General features: G+C 45.4%; 1 protein-coding gene across 3 annotated transcripts in view; it reads right to left on the bottom strand.

Annotated features, from left to right (window-relative positions):
• ZNF385A (zinc finger protein 385A) overlaps positions 1-12,691 on the bottom strand; it is a 260,612-nt gene that overhangs the window by 75,321 nt on the left and 172,600 nt on the right. The window contains exon 1 of one of the 3 annotated variants that reach the window (XM_073546275.1): positions 11,729-11,898. The exons of 1 other annotated variant lie outside the window; for it this stretch is intronic. The gene's annotated coding sequence lies outside the window, so the exon portion shown is untranslated. Of the gene's footprint in view, positions 1-10,916; positions 11,023-11,728; positions 11,899-12,691 lie in introns of those variants that run through there. One more of the 3 variants, XM_073546274.1, reaches the window with a different exon arrangement.

A 12,691-nucleotide genomic window follows, 5' to 3' on the forward strand; every position in this document is an offset into this window, starting at 1 on the left:
ACCTGTCTGTAGTAGGAGGGCAAAGGTGTAGGGTATTGTAGGTGGACTGATATAGTGAAAGATGGGAAACAGCTGGAGATAAAGAGGAAGAGTGTAATGATGTAGTTTGACCATTAGAGGGCAGTGGAGAGTGTGAGGATAGGACTAAACATCATCCATTGGCTAAAGAAACTGTCAAGTCATGGTGGGCGGGGTTACCAGAACGGGGAGGATAAAAGGTTGAGAGAAGGTTCTGGAAAGTTCAGTCAGCAAGGGGAGCACTGGAGACAGGAAGATCTGCTAAGGGGGAAAAGACAGGAAAAAAGCTCCGGAGGGGACTGACAGTTGAGACGGTCATGGGGGGTGGCCCAAACGACAGAAGCCGCAGACAGAGACAGCCTGGGGGTACCAAACGGACGACGTACTCAGACTGCTGAAGTGCTGTGGTAGATAGGCCTAGGGCAGCCACAGCGAAAAGAGCCACGAGGGACACCACGACTACAGGAAAGGAAAGTGAATGTACTCGGGCCTGTGCACGGAGAAGTGTGACGTTGCTGTGGTGTATTGCTGTGGTCGTCAGGAGGACGGCCAATAAAAACGGACCTGTTGAAGACAAATTCTGTCTCTGTCTCGTGTCTGTCTGCGGCAAGAAGCGGACCACCCCCCGGTCAGGGCCCCCTACTTGCAATAGCACCACCCTGATCCCTGTTTTTGGTACTGCAAAACCTGGTACTGTTTTTGGTACTGCAGCACAGACCCATTCACATTAATGGGGCTGAACTATAATACCCGACCATTTTCTTGTTAAATGGGTGGTCCGGAACTAATATCATAATCTAATCTCTTTTCTAATATACATCGATAAAAAATTCCCTACTGTATCTTCACTACTTTATCAAACTGTTTTTTATTTACTACTTCCTGTTTGACGACTCTTCATTTGAGAATCCCAGTGCATGCTGGGATACTCAAACAAGTCAGTGGGTCACTGCTGCAGCCTCTGCCCCCTACCTGAAATGAAGCATCATCAGTGACCTCCATTTCAGGTGCTAGGCTAGTCCTTGCTCTACTGAGTATGCGCTGGTTGTCAATAAAGACGTATGCTCAGTAGATTCTTATCACTGTGCAATATGTATAGTGACAGTGCCCTCAGTCGCTGCCTCTGAGCAGAAGTAAGGAACCAGCAAGAGAGCGCATTGTCATTGTGCACTGTAAGAGGAATGCATGGTGTGCAGAGATCAGTGCCGTCCCAGTTGTAACATCACTTGTAGAAAATAAAAAAAAAACTAAAAACATATTAAAAATGCTATAAATAAACCTTGACGCAATTATTGGCGTTTTTCCAAACTTTAAATATGCAAAAAGCTTCTTCAGAGAGAAAGAGGACTGGAATGTTAGTGCTCACTATTGAAAGTAGCAACCTAATCTAAGAACTGCACAATAAGCAGAGAGATAATGTTATGGACGGCGGAACGCACCAAATATAAATAATAGGAGGTGCTTTCGCCGCCCGGGGTCCACCGTGCGGTAGGTGACAAGACCGCTGCTGGACAATGGCAGACTAGCTAGGAGGCGGAGCACTACACTCGGGTTAGCGTCACCGGAGGTGCTAGGCGCGGCTCTGTTACAGGCACAGAGACGCCCTAGAGGAAATAAGGCATAAGCGCTGGACCTGTTAACCTCACAGGCTGCCGGCGTGTTGCGTCGCAGCCGCGAACGCCAACAGATGCTGCTGACTGCAGCGCGGCGTAAACTGAGGCCGCTTAACGTCAGTGCCGGAGAACGGGTCACTGACGGACGCTAGTGTATGGTATGGTAGCTCAGTGGAGAATAGCTAGCTACTACCTGGTGCTGACTAAATCAACACTCTGTCACCATTCGTAATATCCGAGGGTAGGGATTTCAAATAAGTCAGTCACCAGACACATGCATCCATCACCATTCACACATAGCATAATAAGTCTACGCTAGCGCAAGGCCAAGCCGCCATGCGGGCTTTTTATAGCCATGCGCTTCCGGGACCTTCCAGTACTTTGGGAAGGACCAATCAGAGCCGACGCAGGACCTGAGAATGTGACCCCTGCTCTCCACTGAAAGGTCATCTTGCGGTCATGCCCAGTAGCACGGCGAGAGGACTTAGCCTTTGGAGCGGTTCCCTGCAAAGCAGGTTGCGCTACCTTTGCTGCACCAGAGGTGGCAGCAACATCCAGACTCACAGAGCGGGTCTGAGCAGGATGCCGAGATTGCTGAGCAGAACTCTGAGCGGTCGGAGGGAAATGGAGACCGCTGGATGTACGGCTCTGGATTCCTGCTGTGGAGAGTCAGAAATCTGACGCCTTACAGATATAACCTGATTCCAGTGATATAGCTCTAACTGGGTGTTTGCTGTAATTTGATTAAAAAAAATCACTGTTTTATCAGCAGGAGATTATTACTAGAGGACTAGAAAACCTGCTGCAATGTAGTCATCCATATTCATGAGCCGTGTATAAACCCGACTCCACCACTGATTGGCAGCTTTCGGTGTGCACAGACAGAAAACTGCTAATCAGTGGCATTTGGAGAGCCGGTAGATCAACAGCAGATAAAACAGTGATTTTATCAAAATGACTGCATGCGGCATCAGAGTGATACATTCCTGGAATCAGGGTCTCTATGCCTAAATTAAGCTATTTCAGATGGGGTAGAAAAAAACTGATGACAGATTCCTTTTAAAGGTCCTTGCCACATGACTTAGCAAAAGAAGCCAAACCAAAAAACTCTCTGAAGAGGTTACTTGCATATTTAAATTCCCAGGGGACCATTCCACAAGTAGAATCTGTACTCCTTAGACACCCTGTCAGAGGTCTCTTATCCAGCCTAAACAGTTTTCTTGTTTTGGACTGATCAGGGCCAAACACCCTGAAACGTGTCTGCAAATGAAGTTTTTGGTTTGACTTCTTCTCCTATGTTATGTGGCAAGGTCATTTAATGGATCAATATTGACTTTTAAAGTTTCTTCTTCCAATAGAAGGCACTATCCTCTTTCTCTCTAAAGAGGCTACTTGAATATTCAAATGCCCAAACCTACAAGCCTATAAGTCACATGGCAAGGACCTTCATAGGGTTAATATTGATTTTTAGGTGTCACAGGAGTTCTCATCTGAAGAGGCTATTTACATATTCCAATACTTAGAGGGCTTTGCATGGCCTATAAATCTCCCTAGTCCGACTTGTCATTCTTTCTGAGGAGAAACTTTACTCTTAAAACCTCCAAACGTGGAAAAAAAAAGCTCCAGAAATATGACACTGTTTTATTAAGCCCTAAAAGTGACCCAATATCTCACGCTTCACTTTAAACTGTCAGTGAATCCAAATAGAAAAGTTCTGGTTTGGACTTAGTTTGGTTGTTGCAGTAAATTACATTGACGCCCTCGCTTACGGTGTGCATTATAGTGTCTAAACATACAGTACTCATACAATGCTCAAGTAACAGCTTTAATTAAATAAACTAAGTAATATAGCTTTATCTTGAGAGGCTGCCTTTCAATATATTTGGGCACTAACTTAGGGAACCCAAGTGCAAGCTCTTGTGCCCAGGGGGCCATCAGGACCAGTGATTGCCTATTCGCTACTAACAGGTTGCAGGATTGCAAACTTCTTAGTCCAGTGCTGCCTCCCATATGTCAATATCAGTATTTCAAAAACAATTTCAACTGATACATAAAAGTGAAATAACATCAAAAATGTAGAAAGAGTCCTTAAAAGAAATTTTCTTTCTTTTTTGGCATCCTTGTGGCCATGTGATGCAGATGATGCATTGTATTATATAGATCAGTTGTTTCTTTATCAAGGGGGACAGCAGACGTGAGCATTGAGCTATTAAATTATTTTTGTTTGTCTTTTTTTCTACATCTAAGGCTACATTCACACATTCAGTATTTAGTGAGTTTTTTTTTTACCTCAGTAAGTGTAAGTCAAAACCAGGAGTGGGTAATACATGCAGAAGTGGTGACATGTTTCTAATATACTTTTATTCCTGGGTTTGGCTTACAAATACTGAGGTAAAATACTGACCAAATACTGAATGTGTGGACATTTCCTTACATTTATTATGTAATTGGTTTTCTCAAACCACCCAAAGTATAACAAGGGACATTCAAGGGATCATGCATATCACATACTTGAGGTCATGCGACTGCCCACTACCGCCACCAGCACCAAGAATCCTCTCTAGTATTTGATCAGTATTTTACCTCAGTATTTGTAGGCCAAAACCAAGAGTGGGTGATAAATACAGAAGTGGCGACATGTTTCTATTATACTTGTTCCACTCCTGGTTTACGCTTTCAAATACTGAGGTAAAATACTGACCAAATACTGGCAGTGTGATTGTGGCCTTTCGGAAAACATGAGACTAAACTCTACTGTAGAGCAAGAGTCTGTGATACAGATGACTGAGCTTTGAATATGGAAAAGGTCGTTTTCTAAATCAGTGATCCTTATAATTACTGGGATAAGTTCACGCAGAGTTTTTCAAAACAGAAAATAATCTGACATGTATTTACAGTGAAATTGGCAGTAGGAATCTGAGGCCAAGCCTCAGATTTCTCTCATGGATTCACAGTCAATTGTATGGATCAACATTCGGAGTAGCCCCACAATTGGGTAATCTGTGTGTGTCTACCATTAGCTTCCAGACTCCTCATGGTTACCACTTCAATAAGGTTAGAGCAACATGGCAGCCTTGGCCACAATATCTGTCAAATGACTAAGATTCGCTCAGTTCAACCTCATCTGATTTTTTGAGACTTGCTCATCGCAGGAGCTTCAGGGTCACAAAGCGAAACCCATTCACTTATATTACTCTGTGATGTAGCAGTGGAATCGAGCAAACCTTGGTCGATCAACAAGTGTCGTGGCCAATGTCGCCATGTAACACCGGCCTGAGGAACCTGTCACTTATAGAATTGTTTTCACATTTACGGCACAAATTGTTGCAATTTTACAGCATTAATTTCCGATTGCAATGTAGAATGCTTTGTAGGTGGTTTTACATGCATTTTGGTAAAGAACCTGACTCCAAATCTGCACAATAAAAAAATGCCATAAAAATGCTATGAACTTTATGTGTTTTTAGATCCTTTTGTGGCTTTTTATTTCACAAATGTTTTTCGTGTCCTATAGAAAAGTCTATGGGAAAAATGTGTCTTTAGGGTGTAGTCAAATGCAGAACATAATTTATGGTACAAATTCCTTGTACACAATCAGCAAGATTAATAATACCCCCGATAAGCACTCACTCACACATCCATGTTTAAATGTGTACGTGAAAATATGGTACCTGTGTCATCAGTGTTTTGGATCAGTGTGTCATCAGTGCTTGGAATAAGGATCCATTTTTACCATCAGTGTGATCAGTGTTTAAAAAAAAATAAACAAATTACAAATCTTTTCCTATCGTTAAAGGGTAGTGTTACACACATGCATGGCACACACGGATGCCATTCATGGACCCATAGACTTGTATTGGCCCTTTTCATCTTTGCTGCCAGAAAAAAAACAGACATGTCTCCATGAGTCTTGCACGGACACACAATCTATGAAAAATCACAGACATGTGAAAAGCAGCATAGATTATAATGTTCTAGCCACGGAAAAGATGGATACAACAAGTATCTGCATCACGGACATCTGAATGAGGCCTAAAGGGGTGCACACGCGTGGAGTCTGGCATGCATATTTCTGCAGCATAAATATCACTGCAGCAAAAGTATCTTGAAGCTGCAGTTATTTCAAAGACAGTTAAGGGCCTGTCACACTAAGCGATATCGCTAGCAATATCGCTATAACGTCACAGGTTTTGTGACGTTATAGCGATATTGCTAGCGACATCGCTATGTCTGATACTTACCTCCGACCCGCTCCCCTGCTGATTATCGCTGATTGCGCGAGAACTTCCTGGACCGTTTCTCGTCGTCAGCTTCCTGCTGCGCTTCCTGTGGAGAGACGAGCGTGGACGCGGGCGGAGGACGTCAGGATCGCCTAGTGTGACAGGTAAGTAGCGACCCCTGACCCCTGCGATGTCGCTAGTGAGATCTGCCTGTGTGGCAGCTCTCTAGCGATCACTTAGCGATGTACCAGCGATCCTGACCGCGTCAAATCGCTGGTACATCGCTAAGTGTGACAGTACCTTTAGTCAAGGCAGGAGTCAGGACCCCACATTATGTACTTGTCTCTTTTGGGTATATCTGCTGCGTAAGCACTTCTTATTACTTGGATCTAGCTTTTCTATTAACCCTCTTACTCCTTCACCATGTTTACATATACCCTCACAGTGTTTGCTCCATTAAACCTCACTCTCCTTCGCTATCCCCAAACCCCAGCACCCTCTAAAGCCCCCATTACACACTGCGATATCGCTAGCAATATCGCTGTAAAGTCACCGATTTTGTGACGTTGCAGCGATATTGCTAGCGATATCGCTGCATGTGATACTTACCTCCGACCGGCTCCCCCGCTGGTTATCGCTGATCGCGCGAGAAGCTCCTGGACCATTCCTCGTCGGTCACTTCCTGCGGCGCTTCCTGCTGTGCCGACGAGCGACACGTGGAGCCGGGCGGGAGGACGCAGGATCGCCGCGTCTGACAGGTAAGTAGCGATCCCCGTCCCCAGCGATGTCGCTGGTGAGATCTGCCTGTGTGACAGCTCACTAGCGACCACCTAGCGATGCACCAGCGATCCTGACCGCGTCATATCGCTGGTCGGGATCGCTGGTGAGTCGCTAGGTGTAACGGTACCCTTACCAAATAATCATCTCCCCTTCCCTCTTTCCTCCCCACCTGACCTCTGCTGACCTGCTCCTCAACCTCAAATCTGTCCTAATGAAACATAACACAAGCCGCCCACTCTCCTTCTCCCATCTGTTCTCCCTTTCTCTGCTTCTCCTCACTGCTGGCGACATATCTCCCAATCCTGGACCCACTCAGCTCATATCCCCCATTACTACCCCTTCCTGCCGCTCCCTATCTAATAAGAAATACCGCAATCTTTCCAACGTAAAACCCATGCCATTGACACCTACCCCCCTGTGCCCTCTCTCTGGAGCACTTTGGAATGCCCGCTCCATCTGCAATAAGCTTCATGTGATTCATGACCTCTTTCTCTCTCGCAATCTAGCCTTCCTCGGCCTCACAGAAACCTGGCTAACACCCTCTGACACCGCCTCCCCTGCTGCGCTATGTTACGGCGGCCTCCACTTCACCCACACTCCTCGCCCTGGCAACAGACACGGTGGAAGAGTGGGTCTTCTCCTTTCTTCCAACTGCACCTTTAACCCAATCCCATCTCTTCCCTCCCTAATCCTCCCCTATTTTGAAGTCCACTCTGTCCTCATCTACTCTCCCTCCAACCTCCAAGTGGCCGTCATATACCGACCTCCAGGCCTGACCACTGCCTTCATTGACCAATTTGACCAATTCTCTACTTGGCTTCTTCACTTTCTTTCAACTGACATTCCCACTATCATATTGGGTGACTTCAACATCCCCACTGATACCCTTCAGTCAGCAGCCTCCAAACTCCTGTCCCTTACATCATCCTTTGGACTTACTCAGTAGTCCTCCTCAGCCACCCACACAGACAGACATACATTAGACCTGGTCTTCACCTGCTTCTACTCTCTTTCTAACTTCACCACCTCCCCTCTCCCTCTATCCGACCACCATCTACTCACTTTCTCATCCCTGTCCTCCTCTCCTGTCACCCATGTCCAGCAACATGCGCACCCCGCAGAAACCTTGCACATCTAGACACCCACACGCTCTCTGACTCTATTCTACCACTGGCATCCATATCCTCACTCCACGACACAGACAGTGCCACTGCTTTCTACAATGCCTCTCTCGCATCAACTATTGACATGGTCACCCCTCTCGTTCATGGCAGAATGCGATGTACCAACAGACAACCCTGGCACAATAGCACCACTAAAAAGCTCCGGCAAGTGTCCAGGATTGCAGAGCGGCGTTGGAAGAAAACAAATTCGTAAGACGACTTCACTGCATTCAAACAGGCAACACTCGCTTTCAAATCTGCTCTCACCTCTGCTAAACAGGACTAGTTCACAACCCTCGTATCTTCCCTATCTTACAACCCCAAACAGTTATTCAAAACTTTTAACTCCCTCCTCCTCCCACCATTGCCCCTTCCAACCTTCCTCATCTCTGCTGAGGACTTTGCCACACACTTCAAAAATAAGATCAACCAAACAAGGCAAGTCTTCATTGTTCAACCACTACAACCACTTTGTATATCAGACCAATGCCCAAAGCACATAACCTCCCTCTCCAACATCACTGAAGGGGAGCTTACTTGTCTCCTCTCCAAATCACACCTCACAACCTGTGCACTCGACCCCATCCTATCCCACCTCCTCCCCAACCTCACCAACACACTTATCCCATCCCTAACCCACCTCTTCAACCTATCACTATCTTCCAGTACCTTCCCTTCTGCTTTCAAACATGTCATAATCACACCTATCCTTATAAAGCCAACCCTCGACCCAACCGCTATGTCCAGCTATCGCCCAATGCTGCCATTCGCTTCCAAACTCCTGGAGCTGCACGTCCACGCTGAACTTTCCTCCCACCTCTCATCTAGCTTGCTCTTTGACAATCTACAATCTGGTTCCGCCCCCATCACTCCACTGAGACAACCCTGACCAAAATTACTAATGACCTAATTACAGCCAAAGCAAACAGACAATACTCTATACTCCTGCTTCTAGACCTGTCCTCTGCTTTCGACACAGTTGACCACTGCCTCCTAGTACAGTTCCTCTCCTCCTTTGGCATCAAAGACCTTGCCCTATCCTGGATCTCCTCATACCTTTACAACCGCACATTCAGCATTTCTCACTCCCACACTACCTCTTCATTCCACCCTCTCTCTGTTGGAGTCCCCCAAGGCTCTGTTCTAGAACCCCTACTCTTCTAAATCTATACACTTGGCCTAGGGCAACTCATGAAGTCCCACAGATTCCAGTACCACCTTTATGCTGATGACACTCATATCTACCTCTCTGGCCCAGACGTCACCTCTCTGCTGTCCAGAATCCCGGAGAGTCCATCAGCCATATCCTCCTTCTCCTCTCGCTTCCTCAAGCTCAATGTGGACAAATCTGAACTCATCATCTTTCCTCCATCTCACAGATCTTCCTTACCTGACCTATCTATCACAATTAGCGACATCACACTTTCTCCCATACCGGAAGTCCGCTGCCTCGGAGTAACCTTTTACTCTGTCCTGTCCTTCAAACCGAACATCCAAGGTCTTTCTACCTCCTGTCGCCTCCAGCTCAAAAATATTTCCAGAATCTGTCCTTTCCTCAACCCTCATTCTACTAAAATGCTTGTGCAATCCCTCATCATCTCCCTCCTCGACTACAGCAACATCCTTTTCTGTGGCCTCCCTGCTAACACCCTCGCACCTCTCCAGTCAATCCGTAACTCTGCTGCCCGACAAATTCATATCTCTCCTCGCTACTCCTCTGCTTCTCCCCTCTGCAAATCTCTTCACTGGCTCCCATTCCCTCAGCGTATCCAATTCAAATTACTAATACTGACCTACAAGGCCATCTATTACCTGTCTCCCCCATTTGTCTCTGAACTAATATCCCGATACCTTCCCTCACGTATTCTCCGGTCCTCCCAAGACCTTCTTCTCTCCTCCACACTTATTCGCTCCTCACCTAACCGTCTTCAAGACTTCTCCCGAATATCCTCCATCCTCTGGAATTCTTTGCCCCAACATGTCCGAATATCAACCACATTCGGATCATTCAGACGGAACCTGAAAACCCACCTCTTCAAGAAAGCTTACAGCCTGCAATTACCTCGCTACCTCCTCACCACTACCGGACTACCGGAGATATCACCTCAACCAACACCGGAACTGCTGCAACCCATCAACCTACTGTCTCCTTCCCCACCATCCTGTAGCATGTAAGCCCAAAAGGGCAGGGTCCTCTCCCCTCTGTATCAGTCTGTCATTGTTAGTTTGTTTACTGTAAGTGATATCTGTAATTTGTATGTAACCCCTTCTCATGTACAGCACCATGGAATCAATGATGCTATATAAATAAATAATAATAATAATAAAAAAGGCAAGCTTTATATGACACAATTTGCATTTTGATTGCTGATCAGGATTAGAAGCTAGAATATTTCTTTCAGCACTTTCATAAGATATGCTATCTATATAACAGCGTTTCTTATAGTGCTGTAAATGCAAGTCTTCATTCAAGATTACGTTGCCCTCTAGAGGCCACATACGTGTGAAAAGCAGTGCAGGCACTGTAAACTCAGGAGATATTACCAAGTAACAATTATTAATTACATTCTTACAATTATTAATGTAGTGGTCACATGACAGTGAAGTGCTGTATAGATATTGGAATACTTTGTAAATATTTTCTGCCACTAGATGCAGTAGAAATGATCCCCATACAGAGCTGACTGCAGTGATGAGCTTACCCACAGCCCTATACACAGGTCAAGCGATGATAGCAGGATTATAGCAGGATACGGTAACATACAATTACATATTCATTTACTATGGGATGTGGATGCTGTGGATGCAAACGATATGAACATGTACAGGAGGACATGACAAGTGGACTGTGCAGCCCAGGATAAAGTTACCAGCATTGCGGTACATAGAGGAGAATTCATTGAGGCGAGCCAGAAACTAAAATCTAGAATTCAGAATAGAGAGAGACGAGATGGAAGAAAAAGTGGAGGCAGAGACAGAAAAGGGCAGCAGAAGGTGAGAAGAGAGAGGCGTAGTGAACAGATGGAGGGATAGAGGGAAGGGACAGGGTGCACACAGAGAGGAACCTCATGGTGCCATTCCTGAGCAGAATGGTAGTTTAGGGTACAATGTATCCTCCTTACCCTTCATGAATGGATTCCTGCATCCCACACCCTGTGCAGAGAGCAGCCGCCTGTTCTGTCACAAGCAAAGTGTATCCCAAGAGCAGGATCCACCCCTTCACTGCCAGGGATCTGTGCACTCCCTGTGCCCCCTCCAACCTCATAATCAAGTTCAGACCACAGCCTCATTAACACCTCTGCTGCTGTATGGCACATCTGACATGCCAATGACGCGCATTCCTTAACCCTATTTTCTTCCGAAACATCCTAAATATCATCTCAGGCTTTGAATGTGCACTAAAAATATCACCGATACATCACAGAGAGCTACAAGAAATGGCAGAAATCAACCCCTCTATTGCCAGGATATAAGCTGTCCAGTTAGGTAGTTTATGGAAGGTCACAGTCTTCATCTTGTCTCAGGTCTACCTGTTTGGACCACAGGGAGGCAAAAGAAGCCATCTGTTCTTATCACAATTTGCAATCATCTTGGAAAGTAACTACAGTACAGGGGGCACTTGGCACAACAACACAAGAAGCCCCAAGGAGCCATTCACTCCCTAAAGAAGCCATTCACTCCCAAAGAAGCCATTCACTCCCTCAGAAGCCATTCACTCCCTAAGAAGCCACTCCTTAAGAAGCCACTCACTCCCTAAGAAGACATTCTCTCCTATTCATTACCCACCAAGCAAACTACATCTCACACCCTCTTTACTTTGCTATCCTTTAAAATCCCTGATCCCACATCCTCATTCTAGATCGCCTTCCAGAACCGAGAACAAAAGTAACCTGTACATCACTGCAAAAAGTCTCAAGAAGGCTTGTGCACCTACCGCAGTAGTGACCAGAGCTGTGCTGAAGGGTTAACCATGGTGACAGTACGGACACAATGCACTAATATCCAGAGGACAGATACTAAAGGACACAATACAATGCTGGATCACGTATGGCATGAGGGTCTACTAGGTCTAGAGGTATTTAGCAGGTGACAGGACAGGATAGGGTTACGATCAAGGAGGTCCCCCTCTAGAAGCCGGCAGGAGGGTGGAGAGAGCTCAGATCCACAGCCAATACCATAGTAAGGAGTGGTTAAGAACTTGGCTTCAATTGTTAACTCAAGCATGAACAAGTCCTGTGTGTATGAGCATTTCACATTCATTAACCATGAAAAGACCACGTGATTAATAGTCCAATGCGAATGATAAGAACACCTAATTATAATCAGCCCGCAGTCATCAAATAAAAAAAGGACTGATGCAAATTGTTCAAAACTTTAACAGGAATTACGGTAAACCAGGCCAGACTGACCATTCAGATATTAAGGCTGTGACCGAGGTCATATGGCTGCTAGGGTCAGATACACTAAAGTTTAAGTGCGAAGTAAGCAAATAAATAATGAAAAATATAAACCACACTCACATCGATTGTATTAACCTGGCTGATCTGTATTACGCATGTAGTGGTTAATAAGGGCTCCACCTTCATTATTAGACCACTCATGTTGCTGCAGACTGCGAAAACACAGTATAAGTACGAAGACATATGGCAATAATCATTATATTAGGGCAGAATTAGATTTTTCAAATATACTGTATGTTCTCTAGATGTCTCTGCAGTTTCTTTCTGATATCAATATATGTTTTGTATTGTTCTTATAGTTCATTAGACATGGCACTTTGTGGGGTCCTAGATACAGGGCACGGTGCAGCAGACGGGCACTAAACCTTGGTAAATATTATTTTAGAATTCAGAATTGCCTATTTTTTTCTATAACCATGTAAAGACAGCAATAGTGA

This window comes from Dendrobates tinctorius, unplaced genomic scaffold, assembly GCF_039654945.1.
Source record: "Dendrobates tinctorius isolate UK_male_01 unplaced genomic scaffold, ASM3965494v1 ptg000145l, whole genome shotgun sequence".
In the NCBI taxonomy this organism is placed as follows: domain Eukaryota; kingdom Metazoa; phylum Chordata; class Amphibia; order Anura; family Dendrobatidae; genus Dendrobates; species Dendrobates tinctorius.